The sequence below is a fragment of the Aulonocara stuartgranti genome (genome assembly GCF_965226115.1).
Source record: "Aulonocara stuartgranti genome assembly, chromosome: 3".
Taxonomy (NCBI): domain Eukaryota; kingdom Metazoa; phylum Chordata; class Actinopteri; order Cichliformes; family Cichlidae; genus Aulonocara; species Aulonocara stuartgranti.
The window spans coordinates 42,866,626-42,891,120 of record NC_138941.1 but is presented as its reverse complement, the minus strand read 5'-3'; the positions used below and the strand labels follow the sequence as shown (position 1 = coordinate 42,891,120).

The window sequence follows — 24,495 nt, the reverse complement described above, 5'->3', positions numbered from 1 at the left end:
AGTCCCAGATATAAACCTAGTGGGAGTGACCCCCCACAGAGGGACAAAAGGACCCCCTGATGATCCTCTAATCGCCTGACCCAAGGTGTGAAACTGGGTGTGGGTCCCAATCAGCCAGAGTTTCGGGTGAGTTCATTGTAAAACCTGGCCCCACCTTATCATGCGAATTCCTGAGGTCAGATGGCCCAGGATGTGAGTGGGCATTAAGGCGTCTGGGAAGGGATCTCAAAACTGGATTATAGATGGCGGAGAGTTGGTGTCGTAAACCACCGCCTCTGTTCAAAGATGGTCGCTCACAGTGGACATAGATGGCTTCTTTCACTCCTCTTTCAAACCATCTGTCCTCTCTGTCCAAAATGTGAACATTGGCATCCTCGAAAGAGTGTCCTTTATCCTTAAGATGCAGATGGACTGCTGAGTCTTGTCCTGTGGAGGTGGCTCTTCTGTGTTGTGCCATGCGCTTGTGAAGTGGCTGTTTGGTCTCTCCAATGTAGAGGTCTGGGCATTCCTCGCTGCACTGTACAGCATACACCACATTGTTAAGTCTGTGTTTTGGCGTTTTGTCTTTCGGGTAAACCAGTTTTTGTCTGAGCGTGTTGCTGGGTCTGAAATGCACCGGGATGTCATGCTTGGAGAAAACCCTCCTGAGTTTTTCTGATACACCGGCAACATAGGGGATGACAATGTTGTTGCGTCTGTCTTTCTTATCCTCCCTCGCTGGTGTCTGGTCTTCTTTTCTGTGCCTCTTTGCTGACTTTAAGAACGCCCATTTAGGATAGCCGCACGTTTTGAGTGCTTCCTTTACATGTGTGTGTTCCTTCTTTTTTCCTTCAGGCTTAGAGGGAACATGTTCTGCCCGGTGGTGTAGGGTCCTAATTACTCCAAGTTTGTGTTCCAGAGGGTGATGGGAGTCAAAGAGGAGGTACTGGTCCGTGTGTGTGGGCTTCCGGTAAACTTCGATGTTGAGGTTGCCCTTCTCTTCAATGTGCACAGCGCAGTCCAGGAAAGGCAAACAGTTGTCCTTTGTGTTTTCCCTGGTGAACTTGATGTTTTTATCCACAGCGTTAATGTGCGCAGTGTAGGATTCCACTTCTTGTGTCTTGATTTTGACCCATGTGTCGTCTACATATCTGTACCAGTGGCTGGGTACTCTTCCTTTGAAAGAGCCAAGAGCCTTCCTTTCCACTTCCTCCATGTAAAGGTTGGCTACAATAGGTGACACGGGGGAGCCCATGGCACAGCCATGTTTTTGTCTGTAAAAGCCTTCGTTGTATTTGAAATATGTAGTGGTGAGGCAGAGGTCTAACAGTGTGCAGATCTGATCGGGTGTGAAGTTGGTCCTGTCCTCCAAGGAGCTGTCTTCTTGTAGTCGTTTTCTGACAGTCTCCACGGCCTCCGTGGTGGGTATGCAAGTGAAGAGAGAGACTACATCAAAGGACACCATGGTTTCATCTGGATCCAGGGTAAGTTTCTGGACCTTGTCGGTGAAGTCGGTGGAGTTCTTGATGTGGTGTGGGGTGTTCCCCACGAGAGGAGCAAGGATGGTAGCAAGGTGTTTAGCAATGTTATAAGTGGCTGAGTTTATGCTACTGACTATGGGTCTGAGTGGGACAGCTTCCTTGTGGATTTTAGGAAGTCCGTAAATGCAGGGTATGGCATCCCCTGGGTAAAGGCGGTGATATGTAAGGCGGTCAATAATTTTGTCCTTTTCAAATTCTTGAAGGCAAGCTATAACTTTCTTTTTGTAGCTGCTTGTGGGGTCTCGCTTTAAGGCTTCGTAGGTATTGTTGTCCCTGAGGAGAGTAGTGATCTTTGTATGGTAATCTGTAGTGTTTAGGACCACTGTGCATCTTCCCTTATCAGCTGGTAAAACAGTAATGTTGTGGTCTTTGCTCATTGAAGCGACTGCCTTCTTTTCCTGTATTGTGAGGTTGGATGGAGGGACTTTGGCACTGGAGAGCGTGGCTGAGACTTTCATCTTGATTTGCTCTGCTTCTGTCTGTGATAATTTATTAATCCGTATGGCAGATTCTGTGGCTGTGATGAGGTCCACTATGGGCAACTGTTGTGAGATCCCTTCCCAGATGCCTTAACGCCCACTCACATCCTGGGCCATCTGATCTCAGGAATTCGCATGATAAGGTGGGGCCAGGTTTCACAATGAACTCACCCGAAACTCTGGCTGATTGGGACCCACACCCAGTTTCACACCTTGGGTCAGGCGATTAGAGGATCATCAGGGGGTCCTTTTGTCCCTCTGTGGGGGGGTCACTCCCACTAGGTTTATATCTGGGACTCTCCACCATTTGACCTTAGAACTGAAGAAGCTTCTCGGATGAGAGGTGAAACGTCTTCAAGCAACTTAAAGAAGTCCAGACGCGGATCAAGTTTATGCAACTCTACCATGTAGAAATTTAAAGTATGTATTTCTAGTATTTAATTTACAAATGTTTTGAATTACATCCTTCTTTAAACCAAAGACTGATATTGATTACTTCGATTAAACCGAAGTCCAGCCCTCTGTCCAAACTATTTGAGTATGTGTAGAACACCACATCAGAAGATGCTGTGATGTATTACCTGACTTATGGTGATGACCAAAAGTCTTGTTCTGTAGCCTTGTTGAGAGATATATGAGCATTTACAGCATGTCCACGCAGAGACCCTTGAGGGCAGCTGCTTTTCAGTGTGAAAAACAAGCTTTTCACAGTTTCTCTTGATGCCCACACAGTTTTTTTCTGTCGATTTTTGATCTGTTTTCACAGAATATTATGCATACTTAAATGTAGCAGTGATAATTATTACAATTATTTTACTACATATAAATCATTTAAAAATTTACCATCCACACAGGGATCAAAGTGAAACTTCCTTTGTTCTTTTTGCATCTTTTGTCAACTCTCGTCAACTCATTCTTGTTTGCTGCACGCTGCTCTATGATCTTTAAAACAGACCACTTTGGGCTGAGACCACAATCTGCATTTCCTGTTTTCTCGGTAGCCTGACTCGAAACCATGTTGTTTTTCAGTAGATTAAAAATAACAGTTTTACACACATGAAGGCCTGCTCAGAAGAACAAAGATGTTTCCAGTTTGGTCTTTTAATACTGCTTGATATTGCTTCTCATCATTGTAGTTTTTTGTAGATCTGAATTTACTGTATTTTTGTTTGATTGTTTAAAAAAAGTTTTGCGTTAATGAAAAAGTCTACAGTATTCTGTATTTGCAGTTTATATTGAGAGATTTATCCAATAACACAAACAGAGGTCAATACAGTCTGCTCTGGTGCTCAACAGCTCCAAAGTTCTTCATGTCAACAGCTGAGGTTGTTGATTTTGACCATACACTATGTACTTCACACATGATTGCAGTGCTGCAAATATAGTGCTGCACAGTAGAAAAGGCAGAAAGAAGGCTGCAAAGGGACAAGAGTCACACACACAAACTCTTCACAATCCATTAACAATTCAATCATTCAATTAATTTCAAAATACTTTACTTCATTAATGAATTTAACTTTTACTGAGACAAATAGGACATACAGTAAGCTGTATATATATATATATATATATATATATATATATATATATATATATATATATATATATATATATATATATATATATATATATATATATATGTAGTGGAAGAGCATGCTAGTCAAAGAGAGACACCTGGAATTGCTAAGCGAAGGGCGGACAGTCCTGATCCTTAAGAACCCCCAAAAGGGACCGGTCCCATCCAACTACCAGCCAATAACCTGCCTCAGTATCACATGGAAGCTCCTGTTAGTTGTCATAGGGGCTAAGATGTGCACATTGAAGAGAACGGCAACCTCAACATCGAAGTTTACTGGAAGCCCACACACACACGGACCAGTACCTCCTCTTTGACTCCCATCACCCTCTGGAACACAAACTTGGAGTAATTAGGACCCTACACCACCGGGCAGACAAGAATGATGGTTTAAAAGAGGAGTGAAAGAGGCCATCTATGTCTACTGTGAATGTCCATCACTGACCACAGGTGATGGATAATGACATCAGCTGTCAGTCACCTACAATGCAGTTTTGAGATCTCTTCCCAGGTACATCAACCCCAACTAGTATCTTTCCTCAGGTGACCTCAGTAGGTCACATGATAGGGTAAGGCAAGCTCTCACAGTGATCTCACCCCAAATCTCAGGTGAAAATTTCTGAATAAGCCAGAAATGGGAAATTCTGAGTTACCAGTCAAAATGTTGTTTTTTTTTGTGGAACTCAACTCACATTTACAGCTTGGAAAGTCTGAGCAGACACACGTACTGTGAGTTAGTAATCCAAGATGGCAGCACTGAACTTTCAACAGCAGTAAAACTGAAACTTTCTTCTGTGCTGCCACTCTTTTGTATTTTTGACTCACTAAATAAGCCAAACACAGAGGACTGATTAGGTTTGATTCATGAATGTGTTTTTTGAAGTACAAAAAGCTCCATAATGACCCACACCTTTTTTCACAGCTCGGCTCATGTGATGACTCACGTGATTAATTGTGGGTCTATGACCCACTTAAAGTAAAACCCTCACTGAGGTTAAAATACCTGGGACTCTTTACTGTTTGCTTTTAGAAGTCAAAGAGCCTCTTAGATGAGAGGTGACACATCTTCAAGAAATGTAAAGAAGTTTAGTCACTTTCCTTCCAAACTTCTTAGACCACCATGAGCTGGATGACTGAGAACCTACACAGACATTAAACCAGAAATAGAAAGGAGGCACATAGATACAGTAGTTCATACTGTTGCCTCACAGCAAGAAAGTTTCCTGTTAGAATCCACCAGCTGGGCTGTTTGTGTGAAGTTTGCATCTTCTCCCTCCACCTGTCTGGGTTCTCTCCAAAGTCATATATTATTATGTTAACTGGTGATTCAGGTGATTGCCTGCAGGTGTGAATGTGAACATGAATGGTTGTCTGTCTTTCCATAACCTGTCTAGTTGGACCTCATCTTTCACACTATGAAAGCTACTATAGGCTCCGCCCACATTAGAGTCCAAAAGGACAACACAGCAGTAAATGCTTTAAGGTGTGGTAACTTTGTGATTGGGTAGTCCCCTCCATATGAGAATAAGGTGTACCTCAGTTTCTCACTTCTCATTCTCAATATACAGTCTATAATATTAATAATAGTTAAAGCCTGCAAACACAGCATCTATCCTTATTCTGTCAAACACTTTCTTACAAAGGTTATGATTAAGGTTTGTTGCAGTATCATCTACACACACTCACAAACATGTTGATATCGAAGTGTTTTAGATTGTTGAACAGCAGGTGTGTTTCTCCATCCCTCCACTTTTCTGTGGGAAAGGTAAAATACATTAAGATGTTGCTTCATGTTTTATGTTATTTGCAGTTTATATGTTAACATAAGTGCAAATGTTTCAGTACATATCAATATGTTATGAGGCTCGAAGACATGAAATCTGAAAAGGCCTAAAAACTTGTCCAGCAGACAGTTTGGAGTCAAACACTGACGTCATCATCACATGTGTAGGAACCATTTCTGTAAAACCAGACAAACAGACACATTAGTATCAGTAGGTTTAGATGATTTACTGGCTCCTCTGCTGGTTACAAAGCAGTGATTATACTTTGGAGTTTTGTGTTATACTGTGAGGAACTGACATGTTTGGAAGTTGCAGTAAGAAGAAAAACATGTCTGTATATGATGTTGTGGACAGAGAGAGTGATGGATGATTTTATTTATTTCAGAGATAAATGAACATTTACAGCACGTCCATGCAGAGACTCTTAAAGACATGAGCGTGAGAAACAAGCTTTTCACCGTTTCTCTTGATGCCCACATGCTTTATTTATTCTTTAGTCCAGCATGTGTCATCACCACAATAAAGCTACTTTTAACCTGTTTTCACACATTGTCATACCTGCACATTTCCACTGTGCTGTGTTGACTTTAAAGAAGACAAACGTTAGACTTCAGGCTGAAACCACAGGCTGCATTTCCTCTTTTCTTGGAGGCCCAGACAGAAATTTTGTGGTGTCTGATTTTCAGCAGATAAAAACAAACCAACAACAGTCTTTTCCACACATGCAGTCATCACAGTCTGCTCAGAGAAACAAAGAACAAACGGGGAGGGGGTGACCTGAACCACTAGACTCATATGTACTATCATCTACAGGTTGAGTCATCTGCCAATTAATAGTACTCTGAAACTTCCTTAGTCCCACCCCAACCCAAACCCCTGAATTCATTTTAAATGAAACTCAGACTTTCAGCTTTCAGCAAATGTGAGAAACTAAAGCATATTTTAACACAGTCCCAACAGTGGTGGTCTCACAGGGGCTTCATCGAGCTCTCCATCTGTGGAGGGTACTCGACCATCCTGGAGGAGGGCCAAGGGATGGGTCCCGTGACTGCCAGTTAGTCCTCACAGATGACTCCCCAACAGGTTGGTGTACAGTCCATGAAGGCTCTCGGCTCAACAGCTGTTAGATCAGTCATTGGGTGTCTCACACATAAATGCTGGAGCTTCAAGCTGTCACCCTGGCACTCAAGCAAGTTCTGTCGGGTCTGCAGGGGCACCATGTCATCGTCAGAACAGACAGGGCAGAAGACAACCTTTTTCTTTTTATATAGAGAGTCAACATTTTTCTATCTGTTCATCTCCCTGCAGAACAATGTCCCTCCCCTTGCATGTGACAACCTGGCAAATGCTTTTCCCTTCCCTCTATATTTCCTCCTCCAGTCATTCCTTTGCAAGGTCCAGACCGAGGAGGTGGGGTTGATCCTGGTGGCCCCACTTTGGCCCCACATGGCCTGGTTTCCAGCTGTCCCACTACTCCTGTCCAGGACTCCCTTTTCTGAAGGTCCTCCTGTCCCAGGTGAAGGGGGTCACCGTTCCATCTTTTCCCAGTAGGACCCAGTAGCGCTAGGGGTGTTTTGCCGGAAACCAAAAAGAACATAAATGGGAAAATAAATGACAACTGGCCAGCTTACTTGATACAGTCTGACGTACAGATTCCAGGGAAGTTAGAAGCCAGACTTAAGAGGCACAGAGGGAGACTGAGAGGTGAGGTGCTGGGACGTGAATTGAATCTCTGTATAGACTCGGAGAAGATGATCTCCACAAGCTCCGGTAGATGGGTGAGCAGTTACACAGACCCCCCTGAAAAGGACAATACTCCGACACTAGACGACCATCGTGCAGCTCCTTAAGAACGCTTCTGATGAAAGCGTCTGACGAGTGTGCCAGAGGCTCAGTGAATTGCTGCCCCACCTACCTGCAGTGATGGGAATAATGGTGTTACAAGTAACGGTGTTACTAACAAGGTTACTTTTTTCAGATTAATGAGTAATCTAACTAATTGCTATTTCAATCGTTACAACATAGTTACCGTTACAAACGTTACGCAACGGCATGTGGTGCGGTTGCGTTACTTTTTGTCAACAGACGGTTGAAGCTGTGTTCAGCTTACCACATCCTATATCAGTTGCACAGAAGTAGCTGTCTACGTAAGTCATCTGGGTGCTAAGGCTTTAAGTAACTGCGCGTGCTCCTGCGGACGGCAATCACTTTCTGGAAGACGACCACTTTTTGGCACAACACCTGGAGCTAAGGGGGCAAAACAATCGCATGAGTGCTGCTGTTCGACTGAGGAAGAATAAAGTAGTCGTGGTAAGCCAATCACACGACTACTTCAAGATGACAAAGCAACAGGGTGATATATAACAGTTTTTAAATTGTGTTTATAGGCCAGAGTCATGATAAACAATATGTACGTGTGTTTTTTCCTGAATAGTTTCGTCACGTTTACTGTCTAAGAACAACGCTAGCAAACAGTTTCAGACTGACACCCAGTGACTTACAAATAGAAGGACTGGTCCCCCATTTCCTCCCATGAGTCCTGGATCTGGTTCTTCAGTGCTGTGCTTTTGAGATGCTGGAGGTTGCTGAACTGCAATGTCTGTCCCTGAAAACCACTTTTTTTTGCTGGCCATAAAATCTGCCAGGTGGATTAATGAGCTCTGTCGGTACACAGGCAATGCTGCTGCTGGTTGCTGGACTGGAAAGTGGTGATCCTCCGGCCCAACAGTTACGAACATCTCCCACTCGGGACCTGGACAAGGTTGCAGGCCTGGTTGCCCTGTGCCATCTCTGTGCTTTGTCACAGCATGTCTTGCAAATCTGGTCGTTCAGGAAGACAGACCAGCTTTTTGTGAGCTTCCACTGTGGAATTCTGGGCAGACCCCTGTCTAAGTCACAATTGTTCCATAGGGTTGTGGAGGCCATTCAGCAGGCATATGCCTCTTCAGATGCTGATCTTGGTTCTTTGGACACAGTTACACCTACATTTACAACACACAGAGATTTATTTTTCTTCTGCAACATGTTGTGATGTAAATAATAGACTCTGAAGTCAAAGTCTTTTTCCTTTATCATCACAACTCTGGGAAATATTTAACACTCAGACAAGCAGACTAATGTATTGCAATAAAAAATAACTGAATTGCGCCCTCTGTTGAGTACCAGCTCTAAACACAACCCAGTGTTTATATTGGAGAGGTGTTTTTGTATGAGAAAGGTGGAGAATGACAAGGATCTGACTGTCTGAAGTTACACAAAGAAAAATATATTCAGATCTGGTTTTGTGGGTAGAGAGAGTGACAGATTCTCTTGAGATTTAATGCAAATATACATACACTTTTGCAGTGAAATGCTGCAAAGAGAATACACTCAGAGAATACACATATAACCAGGGACAGGGACCCTAGAAACAGTACAACAGTAAATTGTTGCATTTTTCTTTTTAACAGAAATTATTAACCTATGCCCATAAATGTAAAAGAGAGATCTATATGTGCATGCAGCTAAATTTGTGCAGGTCCACCACGACAAACAGTCACGTGTTAGAGAGCACAGCAGTGAGAACCTTGTGCGCTGTCCATGGTGCTGAAATTTTAAGGTAAATAAATTTAATATTTCACTATTTCTAGACGTGTGTAATAATGCAAGATTTGATATTAATCTGATTTCAAGAAAAATACAAGACTGATACCAGTGCCAATACTTTTTAATAATTAAGCTCCATCATCAGATTGCTAATTCTGACTGAATTTTCATGACCTTTAAGTGTTTTCTTTTGTCCTTTGGATTATTAATTAGTTCAAACCTGGGACAGAAATAAAAACAATAATCTAGCACATCTAATAGTATTTTAACTACAGTAATCAGACAGTATCTTTTTCACATTTAGCACAACAGGGTAATTATATTGAATCAAATCTGAGCCATACTATGTTTGGTATATTTGTTTCAATTCCTGTAATTGTTTTCATTTAAATGTTTCAGTTAGATAAATGTATTATATCAAGGTTTTAGCATAATTGAGACTTTAGGAGTTGGCTAAAGTAAGAATGAGCCATTTCCACTATAAATTAAAGTAATATAACTGAATTATCACTATTTTCACAGTTATCTACATAGATATTCTTTACTTACTGGGTTGCTGGATGGTCCTGGTTAGCTGAGCACGTTTGCTTACTTGTTTGCCTGGCACTGCTGAGTCAGTGACAGTAAAACATAAAACACAAGAGAGGAGAAGCAAACTGTAGCTGCTCTGTGACACCTGAAAGCAGCAGCATTTACACAGACAGCCAGGTTGCCTCTTTGATGAAACTGCAGCGGTGCACACAGGAGAACAGCAACTGAAGTATCAAGCTCATTACACTCGTATTGATCAACACTGATACAAATGCTGGTATCAAAATTATCAATATTTGAATCAATCTGCACATGATTACTATTTATTTGAGTCCAATAAAACTTTATTAATGAAACTGTATTTTTAAAGTTTGTTAATGTAAATGCTTTGATCACTATGACATCCATCCAAGGCCTGATTATTTTCATGATAGGGTCCAAAGTCAATATCATCATTCCTCTGTTCTGTCTGTTCTTCAGTCATATCAACTCTTCTCACTCCTTACAATAAATTATAAATGGATTAATGTCTCCCTCTATTGGCCACCAGCTGTAAGCACAGTCCAGTGATTGGACTTGGAAGCTGTGTTCAGAGTTTGACATGGGAAATATGGGACAAGGAGCTATAACTTTATATCCACACTGACACTTAAAGCCCGTCACAGGACCGACCTTGAACACTGATGTCTCTCTGATGTGGAGAATAGATGACTTCAAATGTTCTGTTCGCAAGATTTCGGGGAGCAATGAAGTGAAAACAGAATAACTAAATGAACATATCATAAATAATGATAAGAACAGCTAAGATAAGATAAGATAAGATAAGATAAGATAAGATAAGATAAAACTTTATTAATCCCTCGGGTGGGTTCCTCTGGGAAATTCGGTTTCCAAAAGCACAGCACCGACAGAAGTTACAGTTACAGAATATTATATATATAAACACACATATATAAATACAAAGACATATATAAATAAAATATACGAAGGGGATAAATAGAATAAATAGGAATAAAAATAAAAATACAAGTGAATTGCACATTTCAAGTATTGAGGTCTATTGCACCATTGACTATTAACAAAAGTATTGCACAAAAGGTATTGCACAGTGAGGTGAAGAGGCACTACAGCTTAGTTGTTCCCCCCTCCTTTGTCCACCTGTCTCCCCTCCCTCTCCCCTCCAGAGAGGAGTTAAACAGTCTGATGGCATGTGGGACAAAGGAGTTTTTAAGTCTGTTAGTTCTTGTCTTGGGGAGAAGCAACCTGTCACTGAACAGACTCTTCTGGTTGTTAATGGCCGTGTGCAGAGGATGCCCAGCATTGTTCATAATGTCCAGCAGTTTTTTTAGTGTCCTTTTCTCTGCCACTGACACCAGAGTGTCCAGCTTCATGCCGACCACAGAGCCAGCCTTCCTGATCAGTTTCTCCAGCCTGGATGAGCTGTTAGGAAGCTGGAGTTCATGGAGGAAACCCACACAGATGCAAACTCCACACAGAATCACCTCCACCTGTGATTCAAGAACAGTACAGCACATATGGAGCACACACAGAAAATGATATCATTAATATGAAAATGAATTTGCCTCTAAAAAGTAAAATATGAGAACTTAAATTAAACAATAAATTTGATGGTTCTTTCATAATAAATGAGCAGATCATAAATCAACAATCAGGAAAACAGCTGCTCATGAAATTCCCGCTGTGCTCTTTGTCTGAACTCCTTGTTTCCTCTCTGCTGTGTGAAGTTTGATGAGAACATGAATCAATCATAAATCTGCTGAAAAGAAGACTTGTGGCTCAAACCACAGGCTGTGTTTCCTCTTCTCTATGTGGCTCAGTCAGAAATCAGGAGCTCCTTTAATTTCAGTGCATAAAAAAAATCATGAAGCAGAAGAGAAAGTTAGAAACTATATTTTAAGTAGTTTAAAAGCGATTTGATTTTTACCAGCTCACTTTATTAAACAGATAATAAAGAATCTACAGTGTAATAACATAGATAAAATAGAAATAGAAAATCAAGATTTATATGTCATACACAGAGTTTTCATGGCTTTGGTGAACATGAGACTGACACTGTCAAAATAAATTGGTAGTACATGAAAGTACAGGCCAGACCTCCCAGAGAAAACTGGAAAAACTGCTACACAGTAAAAAGGCTGCTGAGCATAACGTCACAGCAGTTGTTACTTCCCATCATGTTTATAGCTTTAGTTCATTTTGGAGGGTTTGAAGCTGTTTTAAATGACAATGAGTGCCTTTAAATAAAAGCTCTCTTTCAGTGGATTCATGCACAACACTGAACAGCTGTAACATATACTCTCAGTCTGACACACAACAACAACACACTTTATTTATGTCACACTTTTATTAACAAAGTTGCAAAGTGCTTCACAGAAAGACATTTATAATATATTACAAATACAAGAAACAATTAAAAAGACAAAAACAGATCTGCAGTACATTAAAGTCCATTAAAATTACTATCTAATGGGAGAGAAACAAGTGAAACACACTGAGCGAAGTGAGGAAATATAAACTCAGGCTATCAGGATCATTGCTTTGAATTCAAAACCTTCTCCTTGTCACTCAAAGCGACTTCAAGTATTTAAGAGACTTTAAACAGAAACAGAAAAAACAGCTAAAGAGCTGCTGTTAAGACTTTAGAGCTGTGGCTGAATTTGGATTTTGTCACAATCTGTAGCTGCAGACTCTGTGGCTCTTTGTAAGGACCCAAATGCAGACAAAATCAAAATTTTAACAAAAAAACGTTTTTCATGGCTGGAAACAAACATGAAGAAAATCAGGTTAACCAAAAATAAACAAAGAACTGACTGAGAAAAAACAAACAAACTGGGAAAGCTGAAACTTAAAGTAACAGGAAACCTGGAACACTGGGAATACCTTTGAAGGATTGAGAGAACATGGAGACATAAGGATTAGCAGATGCACTGACAACAGACACTATGGCTGTATCCCAGTTCAGGGTCTGCAGCCTTAAAGTACGCAGCCTCAACGATCCTCAAGGGCCGTGTACTCAAAGACCGCTAAGGCCGGAAGTGCGAGGCTTGTGTAATGGGACGTTCTAGCCTCCGTTGCGCTGATACTGTTGTTTGTCAATAAAGTTAAAAAAAAAAAGCCTCCGTTGCGCTGCCCAGGTTGCCTAGCAACCACGATACTAACCACTGGAAACGTGTCACAGCTTTGTTTGACAGAAATGAAGGAGAAAATCTTTTGTTCATTTGTTTGTTTGTTTCTACATGAGCTTTGATCATTCTCTGTAAGATTAAGCTCAGCTATTGAACGGCGTATATTTTAAAGTAAAGGCTTTGAAACCAAGTTAGTACAAACGTCACTAATGTCACATAACTTTGCCGACATGTGGCCAACAGTAATGTTTAATGTTCTTCGTTATTAAACATTTGCACATAAATAAGTGACATAATATTCAGTACTTAAAGTGTACTCTTCGGCCGCCCCTCATCCGCCGTTTTTTTCTGCAAATTTATCCACACCCATCACGCGCTGTGCATTCTGGGATATGTTGGGCCACGAAGTCTACACTGCCACAGCCTTAAAATTCAGGGAAATGAAGGACGCATTTCAGGGCCGCATTTCGAGCAGCCTTTGAATTGGGACAGCCTTCGGCGCGCCGCTGTGACGTAATCGGCCTTGAAATGCGTACTTTAAGGCTGTAGACCCTGAATTGGGATACAGCCAATATATACACAAGAGGGTGATCAGTGGAAACACATTGGGAAAACAGCTCTGATGAATTAAATATAACGAGACAGGGAAGCCAAACCAAACACACTGAACACGGGATGAAATGCTGTCAAAATAAAACAGGAAGGACATGAACACATGAGCTTGATGCAGAAACAGGGATAAACAAACAGAGAGACAAAAGACGAAACACAAGGAGAAGACAAAACACACTGACACAACTAAGACACACGGAGGGCGAGTGAGCAGAGACATGGATGACACGACAGACTCTCACAAGCGACACAGGGATGAGACAAACACACAAGTGGAACCTCACAGACAACAAACCATAAACTGGAAATACAAGAAAACTCAGAAACATAGAAAGAACTAAACTACTGCTTAAACTGTATAAACTTAAACTTAGACCATCTTCACACTTTCACAGAGAGACTCACAAAAGCAAAATAACCTCAGAATCTTTGGTCAACGACCCAGCACCCTGACAGATTGACATTATTGTAGTCAGAGCTCTCCTCTGCGTCACCACGTTGCCCTGTTGAGGTGATCAAATGAAAGCATTTCAAAACAAACACCTTCTGTTCTCTGCTTAAATACATTTATTATCAGTGAGAATAATTACCAATGTACATTTTGCATTTAAAATCTCACATTTTGTGCACTCACTTGTCTTGTTAATGACTTTGAGCTGAATCACAGATGCGACATTGGCAGCAATGAAATAATAATCTTACTGATGTTAATGTTCCCTTCAGTGAATCTCTAAATTATTATGTTGGAGGGGTTTGTGTGTCCCATGGATCCCAGGGGCTGTGTTGTTGTTGGAGGAGGAGGGGGTTGCCTCCTGGTAGGGTCTCCCATGGCAAATTTTATCCGGTCCCTCACCCAGGACCAGACAAAGAATAATAAAAAAAAAAAAAACCTGAATGAAAGGAACAGTTCACTTTGCCCTTGAAAGGGTTAATGGGGTCCCATGAAGCAAGGCCTGGGGAGGGTGCCTAAGAGCAAGCACCTGGTGGCCAGGCATTGGTCCATGGAGCCCGGCTGGGCATAGCCCAAAAAAAGGACATGGGTCCACCCTCCTATAGGCCCACCACTCGCAGGAGGAGAGGGGAGTAGATTGGCGCTACGTCCACTGTACGTCAAGATGAAGAGAGAACTGACCGTAAAAGTGAAGCTCTCAGTTTACATCTCTACCCTCACTTATGGTCACAAGCTCTGGGTTAGTGACCCCAAAGAACGAGATCGTGGATATAAGCAGTGGAAATCAGCTTACTTCGAAGTTTGGCTTGCATCTCCTTTAGAGATAGCGTTAGGTGTTTGGCCATGTGGGAGGGGCTCAGAGTAGAACCACATTTGAGGTGGTTCAGGCATCTGACAAGGATGCCTCATGTGTGATGTTTTTCAGGCATGTCCCACTGTGAGGAGACCCTGGGGCAAAACAAGGAAATGCTGAAGAGATTATATCTCTCGGCTGGTGTGGGAAGCCTTGGTGTTCCCCCAGACAAGCTGGAGGATGTGGCCTCTCTGTTTAGGATGCTGCCCCCACGACCTGGTCCCAAGTGTAAGAAAATAGTTGGACGCATGGACTTCAATGTTAAACACAGTTATTATATAATCATCCAGCGTCCACAAGCTCAATATTAATGAAAGTTTATACTTTACCATTTTCAGAGTTTTCAGACCTTCTGATTATCTCATAGCCACAACGATCACCTGCAGGTCAGAGAAAATCAGTCACCTCATGTCTGTGATGCTATTTTAAAAAACAAATATTATTGAAAATAATATTTATATTAAAAGCTGCAGCAGATTTAATAAGTACAGTCTTGTTGCAAACAGCAGCATAATATTATAACTGGATGAAAAACTAACTAGCAAGAAGAGAGGAGTACACTTGCTGCTGATGGTGTTGATTAAACGTCTGCTCATTAACAGCACCTTTATTAAAAATGTAGAATAAGACTTTTGCTTTTAAATGAACCGCATGATGCATTTGTGTCCTTGAAGGATAAAGAGTTTGTGTTAAGTAAAGGAAAAGGTCTCACTGTTGGTTGTTGTGCAGCGATACAACAAGAGCAGGAGAATAATAATGAGAGAGACTCCACAAACCAGTCGAACAATCAACCACACAGGAGATGAAGAGCTGTCAGCTCCTGACACAGTTACTGTGACAACAAACAATAAAGTTTAATTATACTTTATAATTCATAAAATAATTTTAGGAAACTTCTCAGAAAATAAAGCGAGGTGACTTCAAGCCTTAAAACAAAACTCATTTATAAAAATCCATCAAATGTTTTGATCCTGCTCACCTTTAACTGACATCCAGCTCTGTGCTGACTCTCTTCCTGAGTACTGACACTTGTAGAAACCTTCATCAGACTTTGACACTGCAGAGATCTTCAGCTCCCCTCGGGGATCATTTTCAATAAGTTTGTCATTGTGATAGAAAAACACATTGGAAAGTATTTTTTGTGTTCTCAAACTGCAGCTCAGACTAACAGAAGCTCCCTCAGTCACAGGATGAACAGGACTCACCAGGATAGGACCATTACCATCATCTGTGACACAATCACACACAATTGTTTCAGTCACATCAGCTGGTGCACACCTTTAGAAAAAGCTGACAAACAATAATAAGAACAGATTGTACAAATGCTTTTTTTATCATGAAGATCTGATCTTCTGTGTTTAAAAACTGCTGTATGTGTTTTATTTTTCCCACATGAAATGACTTCACATACAGCAAAGCTGGGACAAATGTTCATGTGACGTCTAAATCATTAACATCAAAGTAGTAAATGTATAATAACATACTCTGTACAGTGATGTTGACTGCACTGCTGAACTCTCCTGATCCAGACTCACACCAGTACACTGCAGTATCTGACTTTGATGTGTTGATGTTACATGTGGATCCAGTCATTCTTCTACAGTCAGAGTACAGTCGGCCGTCCTCAGAGAACTTCCTCACTCTCCACTCAGTGAAGTTTCCCTCACAGGTCAGTGAGACAGAGTCAGAGGTGAAGTGTTGCACTCTGTCAGGACTCACTGTGAGAGACGCTGCTGAATGAACATCTGGAAACAACATGCAGTGAAGACACAAAGCTCACAGATGTTAGGATTCAAAATATCAAATTAATATTAGAAAAAAAAATGATGAGCTGAATCTTGGTGGTTTACAGTGATGACACAACTTATTAAACAGAAACAAACTGACCTGCAGACCAGACAAACTTTGGTTGACTGTGATCAGTGTGATACTCTGGGTCTCCTCTTCCAGCTCTGCACACATATCCTGCTGTGTGTGTCTGTCCATGAATGATGTAGGAGTCCTGTGCAGTCCCACTGCCATCAGGTAGCAGCTCATAACTGGAGGATTTCTCTGATAGATCAGGAACAGCTTTATACCAGTAGAAGCTCCATCCTGCAGACGGATGTTCAACCTCACAGTTCAGAGTTACTGAGGCTCCAGGACTCAGCCATGATGGAGACACAGTGAGGACAGGATGGGGTTCATCTGTTCAACAAAGATTTGCTCTCAATGTTTTGTCTCTTAACTCTGAATTCAATGTCACTAAAATGTTGACTCACAAATATTTATGATGAACTTTAAGAGTGAGACTATCTAAACATGTCAAATATCTCAACATGTACTAATAAAAACACATTTTTACAAACTGTTTCTATTTCCAGGTTAAATGAACTATGACTCTACTTACTGTCAGAAACTGTCAGTGTGACTGAATCACTCCACTCTGTTGTTTTATGCTGTGAACTTTTCATTCGGCCCTTACAGCGATAGTTTCCACTGTTGGATGATGAAGCAGATCTAATCCTGTATTCATTTTGATTTGGAGCTTTTATCCTGCTGTTTGTTTCCCACTCATAATCCCACTCAGTGTCTTCTCCACGGATCTCACATCTGACAGTGATCGTCTCTCCTCTGTATATCTCAGACCAGTTTGGATACAGAGTCACAACAGGTCTGATTGGGACTGTATTCAGGAAATGAACAAGTGAATGAAAAAAGGGGTCAATTTCCATCAGATACTTTTCATCAGGTAGTGATTTGGGGTTCATTAACTTTGAACTCACCAGTTTTCTCAATCCTGACTGACTGGCTGTCCTCTGTGTAGTAAACTGGGTTTCCTCTTCCTCCTCTGCACCTGTAGAGTCCTTCCTGTGAGACACTGATTTGTCCATTTGAGTGGAAAACTGCATCTTGTGTGGTCAGGGCTTCAGAGGATTTCTCATCTCTGTACCAGTAGTATTTCCATCCAGATGATGATGATGGGCTCACAGAGCAGGTCAGGGTCACACTGCCCCCTACTGGAACAGCTGTGTTATCAGCTCTCAGTTTGGCCTTTGGTTTATCTGCAGTTCAGTTTAGAAAAAGAACAAAAGTCAATGACTGAATCAAACCAGTTGAAATAACTTGGTGGAAATATGGAAATAATAAATATCACATAACTTTAATGGTGAAGCTGCAACAAACTGTACAACTATCACACAAACACAACACTAATCTTTCATATTTAATTTGCTGCATTTCTAAGTTAAAAACACACACGAGGAACAATCAGTGGATTTAATGTTTCTTAGTGGATGTGGTGGAGCAGCTGAGACAGATTCAGCATTTGTTCTGCATTTCATCTTTCATGTATTAGAGCTGCACAGCAGAGAAGTTACTCTCATATGTTTTGTTCTCTTCACTGTGAATAAAAAGCTGCTGTTCAGGTTTTTGTTGTTGGAATAAAAACTAAACATTTTACTGACCAACATGAAAGACAGTTATAAAGCTGTAAGAAAGAAGAAGTGCTTTTTCCTTATTTAGTTACTCTGGATGAAAGATCTTACATGATACAGTCAGTGTGATGATATCACTCCACTCTGAGAAGAAATAGTCCCTTCTGCCCCGGTAGCTGTATCCTCCACTGTCAGACTCAGTAGCTCTGATGATTCTGTATTCATTGGATGTTGGAGGTGTGTTTAACTTGGCTGCTCTCCATTCATACGTCCACTGAGCTCCTTCACCTCCCTGAATCTTACATCTGACAGTGACTGTCTCACCGCTGTATATCTGAGTCCAGGATGGCTGCAGGGTCACAGTGGGCTTACTGGGAACTGTTCACAGAAAAATATCCAGTTAAAGACAAATACAAACATAAAGATAAAAAAAAATAAGATGGAATAAATTCTTCTATTTGTCAGGAGTTGCCTCTCATCTCAGGTTTAATTAACTCACTGTTGTTGAATAAAATTGTTAGCACAGAACACAAAATGACATCTCTCAGTTTGGCAGCAATAAAATTATTAATCTCACGAGTTTCTGTAACTGTGACGTCACTGCTGTCCTCTGTGTAGTAAACTGGATGTCCTCTCCCTCCTCTGCAGTAATAGATGCCTCCTTCTGAAATACTGATCGTGTGCTCTGATGTTCCAGCTCCTATTTTCTGAGCTCCAGAAAACTCTGAATCACGTCTGAACCAGTCAAACTTCCAGCCAGCAGAGCCCTCCACAGAGCAGCTCAGTGTCACACTGCCCCCTGCTGGTATGACTGAACTTTGTGCTGTCAGTGTGGCTCTGGGTTTACTTGCTGTTGATGTTACAGGAAAGACAAACATCAGACTGTCAGTTGCTTCAGGAAAAACTTTGTTATATAACAAATAAAGATTTCAACATAAAAACTCAATAGTAATTTAAAAAAAATCCAATTTATTTTTATTAATTTACAATTTATGTATTTTTTTAATTCAGTAAGTGCTTAATAGGTCACGACCCTGGATGATGGGTTAAGAAGGTGGATGGAGTTCAATAATAGATCTCAGGTTTCTCAGGTAGGTCGGTCCCTGATCTCAGTGTGATCATCACACTTGATGCAAACAGGCACCAACAGCACAAGAACAACAAGTTTCTTCAAAGCAAATTTGATGAGAATCAACAACTGGCAGCAGCACACATGAGGACAGCACAGGTATCTCAGCTAACTGTTAGCCAGCCAGAGAGCCAGGAGCTAACACTGGATGTATATAACATGATGAAAACTTTATCAGAGTGAATCAAGAATCAGGTGAGACTGTTTTTATGCTCAGCCACCAAACTGTACTCCTAAATGCAGAGACAGGTGAACTATACACTGTTAGCTGATCTGAGGCCAGTTGATTGTGGTCGCTCTTATTTTCAGATTTTTTGTTAATCTGTTTTTTATTTAAATGTTTGTTTTAAGGATCATGATCACATAAATATATATGCATAAAGATGCATAACCAGTGCACAGTCAGCAGCATTTATCATTCATAATTCACACAGATGTTTTTCATACTGTATGCTATCCCCGACCCCAACCAGGGCTGTGATGTGATAACAGAACTCTTCTCTGTTGATGATCAGCCTTTTCTTTTTTCAGCATCTGTATTTTCCATCGTCAGACAGCAGCTCTGCTCATTCTGTATTTATTGATCATGTTTGATCCACAACTTCAAATAAATTATAAAAACAAAATAATTGTGTCATAATTCTGAGCTGCAGTGGTGGAAACTACACATGTGCAGGTACTGAAGAAACTGAGATCATCACATCTGTGTTTAATGTTTGTTACGATTTTCTCTGATTTTGTTACTAAACTAAAACAAAGAACAATATGACTCAATGAAATGTGTCCAACTTACATGATACAGTCAGTGTGATGATGTCACTGCAGACTGAAAGAGTCATGGTGCAGCAGCTGTATCCTCCACTGTCAGACTCAGTAGCTCTGCTGATTCTGTATTCAGATGTTCGAGGTCTGATTAACTTGTCTTCTCTCCATACAAACAGCGACTGACTTCCTTCACATCTGACAGTGACTGTCTCACTGCTGTGTATCTGAGGCCAGGATGGTTCGAGGATCACGGTGGGCTTATTGGGAACTGTTCACATAAACACATCAAGTTAGAGATTGATGGAAGCATCAAGTCATTTTGAAGCTGAACTGATTTTTATTGCTGCTGTTAAGAGTCAAAAGATTTACTGCATCCTGGTGACATTTGGACTTGAAAATAATAAGATGTGTTTTTATGAAACAAATTAAAGCAGTTAATTAATATTCTGAGTAAAACCACAGAGTGACTGCACAGATCTGAACTGTCAGTATGACCTTGTTACTTCCTGTGTGTTTAAAAAAAACATTAAAACAAGAAAAAAATCTGATAGAAATACAAATTTGTAATCAGACAAATTGAAACTGCAGGATTTAACCATTAATAAACTGATTTAAATCTTAAATAAAACAATGCACAAACAGAGAGACAGGATGCGATTTAAAACAGTGCATGAAAATATCAGAGCAAAATTATTCATATTTGATAAATATGAAGAAAACAAAGAACCATTTCTCACCTTCAGCATTAACGTAGAAGAGAGAACCGAGCACTAAAGTAAAGATTAAACATCATCAGGATCAAACTGACAGAAAATCAAAATCAAGATCAACTAAAGTAGTTTTTTAAAGATTAATTTTCACATGACACAGTTACTGCTCATCAAAATATTTCTATGCAAATTAACTATAATCTAGTAACAAGTTTCAAAAAACATGAATATATGAACTTGTACACAACAATGAGTCAAGTGCAACAAGCAGCGATGTATCCAACACGATACTCCAGACTAAACTGAACCAAGGAACCAGCCAACATTTGTCTGTAACTTTCATAAACATCACAAATATGCTTTGTTCAAACTCTCACATAAACACTTCAAACCAGTGATACACTCTAATTCTCACACATGAGAAACACTTTCATTAATCAGTGCCATTCAAACAATGTCACAAATGTACTTACACAATAACCCCGTCATGCAGAGCAAAGAGTGCCCCATCCTCACATCCAGCCCTGCTGCACTCTGATCCTCAGCTGATCTCAAACACTTTGACTTTACATCAATAATAAAAAGAGAAGCTGCATTTAATACAGATAAGACCAGAGTGTTTCTTCTGACTGTGGCCTCTCTGTGCTTCCTTTCCTTTTATACAAACCTCAAACAGCTCCTGTAGCTTTGACCACAGCAGTCGTGTGACGTGTTCACATTTCCTGTCCACTGCAAACATGCAGGCTTGCTTCTTGTGTTTGCTTCTTACCTCCTGTTGTTTCAGGTCAGGTGACATATTTTACCAGCTCATAATTATGTTTTATTCTCAGAGACTTTTATGTGATTTGTGCAGTGTGCTGTGGATCATCATAATGTTGGAATATTTTATCTTGAGTCATCTTATCAGTCAATGTTTCTGAACATCCACAGACATTTATTTTGCGATACATGAATGCTGTCTTCCCAAAATGTGTTGTTCTCAGTTTCAGGCCACCTCACTCACTCACTCTCCAGGATTATGCACAGACAATGATCTCCAAATATTTATTTGGTTTCATCTGTTCCCAATATCATATCAAATATCACTCATACGAAGGTGACAGTGTTCACATTTTGAACAGACAAGTATGATGGTTTGAAAGAGGAGTGAAAGAGGCCGTCTCCACTGTGAATGACCATCATTAACCAGAGGTGGTGCCTTATGGCGTCAGCTGTCAGCCAACTACAATCCTGTTTTGAGATCTCTTCCCAGGCACATCAACCCCCACTAGTATCTTTCTTCAGGTGACCTCAATACATCACATGATGGGGTGAGGCAACCTCTCACAGCATTCTCACACAAAATCTCCGGTGATAATTTCTGAATAAGCCAGACGTTTTTTTTTTTAGTGGAACTAAACTCACATTTACCGCTTGGAAAGTCTGAGCAGACACACATACTGTGACTTAAAACAATGGTAAAACTGTAAACTTTCATCTGTACGGCCACTCTTTTGTATTTTTGACTCACTAAATAAGTCATACACAGAGCACTGATTAGCTTTGATTCATGAATGTGTTTTTAAGTACAAAAAGCTCCATAACGGCTAACTTTCTTTTTTTTTTTGCCTGTCCCATTTGGATCTTTAGCCATCAGAATTGTTGTCTTAAGGCCAAGAAAGATTTACTTTACCAAGTGGATCATCATGGCCTTGCCATATTGGTCCATTTGATTGACCTTTATTCTAATTAGGTATTTATTTTATTTTATTTTCGGTTGTTACAGACGGGACAGACATGATTAGGGGATAGGACAGGGAGAAAGAATGAAAGAAAGAGAGGGAGAGAAAGAAAAATAGAGGGGAGAAGAGACGGTGAGAAAGGGGGGAGAAAGAAAAACAAACAAAACACCTGGATCAACTATGTGGAGAAAAAAAAACAGAAGAGAAAACAAACAACAAAGAGCAACATAATAAATACAACACCATCACAATGAACTAGCTAGCAGTAGATAACAGTAGATACTAAATATTAAATGTTATTGTGCAGCACGCAAGATCGACAGCGCACAATGTGCTTTGAGGCAGCAGCCAAGAAAGGTGTAGTTTGTGTCTGTGAACACCCGTGTGTACACCTGTGTGGATCAGCACACTTGTATTCAAAGGGTTTCTCCATGTAACGAGGGCAGCGGTCCCAAACCCCCAGGCCTCGGACCGGTACCGGTCCGTGAGTCGTTTGGTACCGGGCCGCGAGAGTTGAGGCTCAGGTGTGAAATGCATGGTTTTGAGGGTCTTTATCGGTTTTCAGCGTTATTTTGTTATCGTTTTTATCGTTAACTCGGTTTTCCTGGGTCTTTTCACGTGTGTTATGAATCAATCTTCTGTTTTTCGGTACCGGTACTAGTTTTATTTTGTTGTATTTATCCGCGACACCTTAAAGGCCGGTCCGTGAAAATATTGTCGAGCATAAACCGGTCCGTGGCGCAAAAAAGGTTGGGGACCACTGTGCTAGGGAGTGTGGGGAGCCATAGCCCCGTCCCCCAGGGCATGAAGCAGGTATGGAGGAGATCCAGGCCCCAGACATCCAGAGGCCCCAGAGTACGAGGACCCAAGGAGGACCACCAAAGGGGAGCAACCGTGCCACCCTCCGGGGAAGAGCTGAGTAGAGTAGAGCCCCAAACAAGAGGTCACCCAGCAGCTACGGAGCAGAGGCCAGAGGGGGTTGCAGTGGCGTGCCCGTGGGCTCTGCTGGCAGCCAGCTGTGCCAGAGAGGACCGAGCCTCAGGCCCAGAGGCCAGAGGCCTGAGGGCACCCCACCCCCCGGAAGGGGCTCAGCCGGGCCACAGGCGCCAGGCCCCGCCAATCGGCCACCAGGAGTGAGCCGGTACATACATGAGCGCCTAGCCCCAGTCGACAAGAACCACCAACACACCAACGTCTGAGCCACCGGCAGGGAGTGTGGTGAGGGGAGATAGGCCTCCATACTTTGGAGGGCCTGAGATGAGAGGGAGGCAGCTGAGGATGGGGAGGGAGGAAAGGGAGGAAAGGGAGGGGAAAGCGGCCCCTCCCTGGGGTCAGCTCCCCCGCTAACCCCAGTAGCCACCCCCACACTCTGGAACCCACCAGGGCAAGGGGACCTAGGCCCACCCGGACTGGGGCCCACAGCAGCAGCACCGCCCAGCCCCACAGAGGGGGGCAGCCCACCCGACCCCACCGCAGAGAAAACTGCACCCACCCCATCATCCAATCATCTCCCAAACGACACAAGACAATAGACACCCAGGTTGAGTTCATTCTCTACCTCTCCTATATCTCTCCCCCACCTGCAGAGTGAGCTCCTGTAGAGAGGAGACCTCCTGCAAAGATATAACAGCCTCCTCACCAGTTAGAGAGCCCTCCAGTTGGGCCGATGCACCAGAGGTCCCCTGCACCGGGGCTGAGCCCCCATGCACCCACAGCTCCGGTGACACAACAACCAGGACCTAAGCCCCCAAGGCCCAGCCAGCACCCCAGACCAGGGCGGAGCACCCCCAGACCCCCAAGCCTCCACGCCCGTCCGAGACCCACCCAAGGGTAGCCAGGCTACCAGGCCAGTAACCAACGTCCGCCAGCACAGACCCTCCCCAGACTCTCGCACCTTTTTTCACAGCGTGGCTCATGTGATGACTCACGTCATTAATTGTGGGTCTATGACCCACTTAAAGTAAAACCCTCACTGAGGTTCAAATACCTGAGACTCTCTACTGTTTGCTTTTAGAAATGAAAAAGCCTCTTAGATGAGAGGTGACACGTCTTCAAGAAAGTTAAAGAAGTTTAGTCACTTTCCTTCCAAACCTCTTAGACCACCATGAGCTGGATGACTGTGGTTCATACTGTTGCCTCACAAGAAGAAAGTTGTTGGTTTGAATCCACCAGCTGGGCTGTTTGTGTGAAGTTTGCATCTTCTCCCTCCACCTATCT

At 41.9% G+C, this 24,495-nt stretch overlaps 1 long non-coding RNA gene and 1 pseudogene across 2 annotated transcripts in view; both read right to left on the bottom strand.

Annotated features, from left to right (window-relative positions):
* LOC309703066 (Fc receptor-like protein 5) overlaps positions 1 to 19,921 on the bottom strand; it is a 55,641-nt pseudogene extending 35,720 nt beyond the window's left edge. The window contains exons 1-5 of the transcript in view: positions 19,876 to 19,921; positions 18,065 to 18,331; positions 16,425 to 16,724; positions 16,022 to 16,282; positions 15,517 to 15,765 (exon numbers count right to left, since the gene is read on the bottom strand). The product of the transcript in view is annotated as an Fc receptor-like protein 5 (transcript). The remainder of the gene's footprint in view (positions 1 to 15,516; positions 15,766 to 16,021; positions 16,283 to 16,424; positions 16,725 to 18,064; positions 18,332 to 19,875) is intronic.
* A 26-nt stretch (positions 19,922 to 19,947) lies between these two features.
* LOC309702818 lies at positions 19,948 to 21,206 on the bottom strand. The gene is made up of 3 exons (XR_014275749.1): positions 21,031 to 21,206; positions 20,585 to 20,617; positions 19,948 to 20,115 (listed from the first exon to the last, which is right to left on the bottom strand). It is a non-coding gene; the product is annotated as an uncharacterized lncRNA (long non-coding RNA).
* Between the last annotated feature and the right edge of the window lie 3,289 nt (positions 21,207 to 24,495).